At 48.6% G+C, this 7,234-nt stretch overlaps 1 pseudogene; it reads right to left on the bottom strand.

Moving 5' to 3' along the window:
* Positions 1 to 4,568: 4,568 nt before the first annotated feature.
* LOC119130892 lies at positions 4,569 to 4,740 on the bottom strand (annotated as a pseudogene).
* Positions 4,741 to 7,234: the final 2,494 nt, after the last annotated feature.

Genomic DNA, 7,234 nt, shown 5'->3' on the forward strand with positions numbered 1-7,234 from the left:
TTCTTTCTCTGTTAAAATATCAAAATCGCAACGGATAACTGCCTATATCATACTCCGTGCAACAGTCATACTGTCAAGTAATTCATACTGACACATATGTGAACATGTTCACATAAACAGTGAAATTATGCTGAGTGCAGACAGACAATCACGTTTAAGACCTCGTTTATCAATACAGTTTAATTTCTGGTGGTACCCATTTGAATGGGCACATGTCAATCTATTGTAATTTGGCAAAAAATATTGTTTTTGAATAAAAACCAATAACCATCCCCCTCAATTGCATAAGCACTCCTCTTTACTGTTCACAAGCACAATCACAAGTACAAGTCATCTTCATCCATAAGCACATCAGTCTCAAAACAAAATGTGTTCCATCAACTTTTAGTGTCTTAATAGACAATGATGGTATTTATTTACATATTGAAACACAATATCCACCTCCTTCAATGTTACACGTGAATGCACATACAGAGAGAAGTTTTATTCATTTTGATCAGGCTACATGAAGCAAAATATAAAGGTCAATGTAATTCTCATTAATGGAATAAATTACTTCTTCTGGCAAGGCTGTAACGAAGGGACTGGTGGTGTTGAAGTACTTATCGCTGAAAAGTGGATAGATCAAGTGCTAAGCATTAGCCGGGTAAATGAGCGGATCATCTTTGTGAAGTTGATCGTTGGGAAGCGCCTGACAAACGTAATTTCAATCTATGCCCCTCAAGTTGGCAGAAGTCAGGACGAGAAGGATGCGTTCTGGGACAAGGCCATCATGGTGCTGTCAGGGATCCCCCAGAATGAGGTTATAATTCTGGGAGGTGATCTGAATGGACACGTGGGGAGGGAGTCAGATGGCTTTGGGGGGGTACATGGGGGACAGGGGTACGGCATGCGGAACACAGAGGGAGAGAGGATCCTGGAGTTCGGCGACGCACTGGAGCGGGTGCTGTGCAACACGCTTTTCAAGAAGGACGAAGCCAAATTAGTAACATACAGTTCGGGTGGCTGCAAGAGCACAATAGATTACATCATGGTCAGAAAGGAGGACCGCGTCCTGGTCAGGGATGCCAAGGCAATCCCCGGAGAAGAGTGTGTGTCTCAGCATCGCCTAGTCATTGGAGACCTAACTCTGCGGATCAAGAAGGTGGGGGCTAAGAAACATCCTCCCAAGTTGAAGGTGTGGAAGCTACATAGCGGAGGGAATAAAAACGAGTTTCGGGAGAAGATTGAGCATATAGCAGAAGAAGTGGAGGAGATGATGGAGTCGGGTGGTGTGGATGGCAAGTGGCAGGCAATGAAGAAGGCTCTGCTTGAAGCTACAGAGGAGGTGTGCGGATGGTCAAAGGGTAAGAGAAAGAGAGACATGGTGGTGGAATGAAAGCGTCGAAAGAGCGGTGAATGAGAAGAGGAGGTGCCATAAAGTATGGAAGAAATCTAAAAGGGAGGCAGACCGAGCGCGGTATGTAGAGGCAAGGAGGGCGTCACGGACAGCAGTGAGGGAGGCCCAAGAGACCAAGAGGAAAGAATTTGCAAGTGAATTGGAGAGTGAGAGAGGACAAAAGAGCTTCTTCAAGATAGCGAAGCAAATGGTTAAGGAGAGGCGTGATGTGACCGGTGCAAACTGTGTGAAGGATGAGGATGGCAACATTGTGACAGACAACAGAGGAGTGAAGGAAGTATGGTGAAGGTACATGGAGAAGCTGCTGAATGTGGAGAATGACTGGGATGGAGAGGTGGGATGCGATTAAGTGGAGGGTGAATGTGGCCCGATCACGCGAACAGAAGTGGGGAAAGCCATGAAGGCCATGAAGGATGGAAAGGCAGCTGGACCATCTGGAGTGGTGGCAAAGATGCTAAAGGCAGCGGGAGACGTCGGTGTGCAGTGGATGACCGACCTGTGTAACAGTGTCATCGCTGAGGGGCACATTCCGGGGGACTGGACAAGAAGCGTCCTGGTGCCTCTATTCAAAGGGAAGGGGGACCCACTCGCATGCGGGTCATACAGGGCCATAAAGCTGCTGGAGCATGGAATGAAGCTATTAGAGAGGGTGTTGGAAAGGAGGGTGAGGTCACGGGTAAAGGTGGACGAGATGCAGTATGGCTTCATGCCTGGTAAAGGTACAACAGACGCAATTTTTGTCATCCGACAGATGCAAGAGAAACACCAGGAGAAGAGGAAGAGGTTGTACTTCGCTTTTGTTGACCTGGAAAAAGCGTTCGACAGGGTGCCAAGGGAGGTGGTGAGGTGGGCCCTAAGGAAGTTGGGCGTGGAAGAGGGACTGGTTAAGGCTGTGATGGCGCTCTACTGCAGAGCCTGCACAGCTGTTAGGACAGGAGTTGGCGACAGTAATGGGTTTGAAGTAAGGGTAGGGGTGCACCAGGGATCAGTGCTCAGCCCATTACTGTTTGCTATCGTGATGGATGTGGTATCGAGGGAAGTGAGGGGTGGACTACCATGGGAGCTGCTCTACGCGGATGACCTGGTATTGATGGCTCACAGTCGAGAAGACCTAGCTAGGAAGCTAGCGGCCTGGAAGACATGCCTGGAAGTGAAAGGAATGAAGGTGAATGCGGCAAAATCAAAGGTCATGGTCGGTGGTGCTGGCCTGGGAGTGATATCGCAGTCAGGAGCATGGCCATGTGGAGTTTGCGGGAAGGGAGTGCAAGCTAACTCTATCCGGTGCAAGGGTTGTCAGAGATGGGTACACCGAAGATGCAGCGGAGTAAAAGGCAGCCTACTAGCTGCAAGTGAGACCTTCCAATGCAAGCGGTGTAGGGGAGAAGTCGCCCAAGCAGACCCAGCTGAGCAAGAGGGGCTTGTGGTAGATGGGGAAATGTACGAGGTGGTGGACAGCTTCTGCTACCTTGGAGACATGCTTAACTCTGATGGGGGGGGTGAGAAGCGGGTGGAAGAAATTCAGGGAACTCATGCCCTTCTTAACATCTAAAGCCCCATCCCTGAAGATGAGAGGCCAAGTGTACTCAGCCTGTGTCAGAAGCAGTATGACGTACGGAAATGAGGCATGGGCCCTGAAAACAGAACACGAAGACAAACTAAACAGAGCAGAAATGAGGATGAAGATGTGTGGTGTGTCAATGAGGGAGGAAAAGACCAGTGCAGAGCTGAGAAAGAAGATGGGAGTGGAGGCCATAGTGGATGTGGTGAGGAGAGGCAGACTGCGATGGTACGGACATGTAGTGAGGAAGGACGAGAACGACTGGGTGAAGAAAGTTATGTCGTATAACGTAGAGGGAACAAGACCCAGTGGCCGACCTAAAAAGACCTGGCAGATGACCGTGGCAGCCGACATGAAGGCACTCGGCATCAACCACAAGATGGCCATGGACCGTTCCCGGTGGAAGACAGCCATATCGAGAACCCAGTCCAACCCAGCGCCGCCTGGAAAGCGGACTTTAAACCGATGATGATGGAATAAATTACTCCTTTTGACCAGCAGGGGGGTTTGTGTGCACATGAAGCCTCGAGAAATGAACCTATTTGCAAACCGTTTGGTGGGAAAGCCTCAAATCCTAACATCTTACATTTAGATCAGACCCCATCAAGTCATAATTGACTGCTTAATCCTGTAAGAATGAAGCGAACGGATTGAAATGGTTTTCTAACATATGAACTATTGATTTGACCAGTCGAGGGGGTGCACCGTTCCTGGAAGTACTGCACAGGTCCATGTCTTCTAGGCTTGCAATGTGCAGCTGTGAGAGTTGCTGCAGCCATTTGGAGCACAGCCACGGGCTGGGGGGGGATCTGTCTGTGCTTCCTTACCAGCAAGTTTCTGGAAGTCCACATGGCGTCTTTGATGGTGGCAAAGGTCAGCGACTGCTTTGTAAAGTCTTCTTGCTTGGTTTTCAACGGGCTCACCCCATAGAGTACAAGGTCTGCATTCAGCGCTTCCCTTGCTGGGAATTGCAGGTCGCCCACAGGTCTACGGCAGCCCTGCACTACCAGAGTGCCACACCGACTCCTGGGCGCCACAGCCAGGTCAGGGGCACGTTGAGAGCGCTCACATGCCCCGAGAGTGCATAACGGACCTGACTGGGAGGACATCATGGGCCACCATCCATGACAGGTCCCGAAGTTTGTTTCGAGAGGGCGGGGTGGTTGACGTTATGCCAAACTGTTGTGGGCTCGCCGAATGCAAGCCCGCGCACTGGACACACCGCTTCCCGCTCCTGTATGACAGAGATCATAGATCTGTGATTTGTTAAAATTTCACTATTTTCTTGCTCTAATTTAAAGTTCTTCAAAAACTTCTTGATTAAGGAATAAGAAGGTGGCAGGTTAAAAGACACAGGAATTCTTTGGTCGGTGGTTGTTAGCTTTAGTTTCCGGAGGTATGAGCGTATCCAGAATCGTGTCATTGCTTGGCTTTTCGGTGCATTTGGTGTAACGAGCGCGCTTCGCAGGTGCAGGGCAACATATCTGCTTCAGAGGAAGAGCTTTAAGTCCGGCACTCCTTTTCCTCCCTTTTTTTTTGTTTTTCTTCTTGGTGTCCCTCTTCAGTCTCTCCAACTTGGATTTCCAGATGAAGTAAAAAATGTCTCGTTCCAACTCTAAAATCACCTTCCTTGTTGGGATGAAAACAGAACTGATTAGTAAAAGCAAGGGTAAAATCACCACTTTTATGGTTAAAATTCTCTCTTCCATGGTCAGCTCTCTTAATCCCCCAAACCCAAGAACAGATACTACACTTGATCTTAGCCAAAAGGCCGAGAAGCGATGGAGTATACGAGTGACGGACTCAATTACAGGCTTCCCTGTCTACCACCCTGTCTTCTCACCAACGGTTTGTTAGAATAGGCCTCTTTGGCACATGTAGTAGCTAGTAGGTAGCTGGAGCTATGCCGTTATATCGCTGTAACCCTTCTCTTGCTTTATTAGCTTTCTCTACTCTATGACACCCTTTGCACATATGTAGAAGTCGCTCTCAGTTAAGACTACAAGGTCACACATTATCACACAGGCTAGGCAGAGTCGCCTCCTGGCAGGAAGGCAGCCCAGAGTAGTATAAGAGCAGGAACCTTGGCGCTGGGAGAGGGACCGTCTTCCGCATCTCGCAGAAAGGGCTCCACAGCTGTGCATCGATCATTTTGGCATACATTAAATAGTTAAATTGTGAAGGCTGCCTCTTGGTAATTACTGTTAGCATATCGAGCATTAAGGATAAAGAACTGGGAACAAACCTAACAGGTTACAGTACGGAACAGAGTGCTGCTCTTCTGGGCACTAATAAATCGGCAAACTTGTCTGCCGACTTATTTTTTCACTCTTGTTCACTCGCAGTAATGCATGTAGTTCACGAGGCATATATTTGTCCCCTTTCAGCAGTCTCTATCCAACTACACAGTGTAGGTACCTATTAAAAGGGTAGTCCCGATGAACTTTCCAGGGTCATCATATGTACAACAGCTGCGCCGAAAAGAGTTGGGCCAGAAGAGCGAAACTGACTCAGGACTTGAACCCACGCCTTAGGAAAGACTGGAGCCAAGTGCCTTAGACCTCTCAGCCACACTACCTACCAACTGCAGTTTCAACATTGAATTTTGTTGACAATCTATTAAAACGTGAAAATGGATAAGTTGGTTTCTCCACCAGCATCCAGGTTAGCGCTGCCCGACTGAGCTTTGTTCATAATGTAATGAACAATATGAGTGACAATCAGAATCCAGTTGCGAGTTGGAACCGAAACTTGTTTGCCGATTAGAGGACTTGATGAATCTCTAGCACTGAGCAGCAGAGTGGCGCAGCGGGAGCGTGCTGGGCCCATAACCCAGAGGTCGATGGATCGAAACCATCCTCTGCTATTTGGAGGGTGTCTGCTTTGGACCTTCTTTCAAGTCATGCTTTTGAGAAGAAATGTCGTGCGCATAATATTTTCCACACGTTGGTTGTGCTGCATCCTCAATGCATACAGTTTATGAGGCATATATGTGCCTTCTTTCACCATTCTCAGTCGAAATACACAGTGTAGTTACCTATTGAATGGGTACTCCAGGTTAGAATAAAAGGCAAAGATTGATATTTCGCAAAAACCTTTGAAGGGTCTTGATACTTTACGGCTGCACTGACAGGATTTGGGCAAAAAGACCAGACCTGAATTGATGCAGAAGTGGCTGTGGTGGGATTTGAACCCACAAGTCAGGAGTGACTGGAGCTTAAATAAACGACCGCTTAGACCGCTCGGCCACACTACCTAATTCCTGGGGTACTGTATGGTGTTTTCTTGACAATTATATTAAAACTTAGAAGGATAGCTGGTTTCCCCATCAGCAACCAGGTTACTGCTGTCCGACACCGCCTTGTTTATAATGTAACAAAGAAGAAACAACTCGCAGAAGGCCTGGCAATCATCGACAAGAGCCAGCTACCCGGAAAGCAAAAATTGTGGTGCTACAACTTCACATTGTACCAAAGGGCCATGTGGCCACTGAAGATGACCAACATCAACAGCGAACGGGCTGGACAGACTAACCCATCTCCTACATTCGGAAATGACTAGGTCTACCGAAAGGTTTCTCTGACACAGGCTTGTTCGGGGCAACCGTGCTGCAACTGCCGATCCAGTCCATACCTTGGAAGGAGAAGGCCAGGTTCGTTCTTGAGCTAAAAGGATCCTTGGATCCTACTGTGAGAAATGCACTTGTGGCGCTATAGGCAGGCTTCAACATCAGGAAAGAATTGGCAAGGTGAAAGAAGGGAGAGCGGGGATTGGCTGGGGATTGGCTGGGGAGAGCCTCCACGATTCTGGTCCAAGGCCACAAAGAGGGGGACCCCTGTGCAGCGCACCTAACGCCAGCCTACAGCACCTATTGGCAGGCTGCACTGACACAGGCACGCTACAGATGGCGCCACGATCCAGTCCTGACGAAGCTGGCCGAAGTTCTCTAGACCGGCAGAAAAGAGGCCAAAAACCAGTCTGCAGCCATACAGCTCCCTGTCAGGTTTGTGAGGGCAAGGGAGAACAGTCGAGACACCAGCCGACGAGGCAGTTTTCCGACAGCTGAAGTTCAATCGAATCAGGGAGAGCACGGACGCAGTTCCGCACTCTCACAAGTTACGCAGTCGAGATTAAATTGAATTCCTTTATTGTCACGTTAACGCAGTGTTAACTGTGAAAATTAGTTCATACTAGGCATTCCATATCAATGAGGACAGGAAAAGGGTTCTCCCTCACCAGTACGCTGGCACTGCGTGCCCGGAGCCAAGAACGCCTTA

This window comes from Syngnathus acus, chromosome 11 (assembly GCF_901709675.1).
Source record: "Syngnathus acus chromosome 11, fSynAcu1.2, whole genome shotgun sequence".
Classification (NCBI taxonomy): domain Eukaryota; kingdom Metazoa; phylum Chordata; class Actinopteri; order Syngnathiformes; family Syngnathidae; genus Syngnathus; species Syngnathus acus.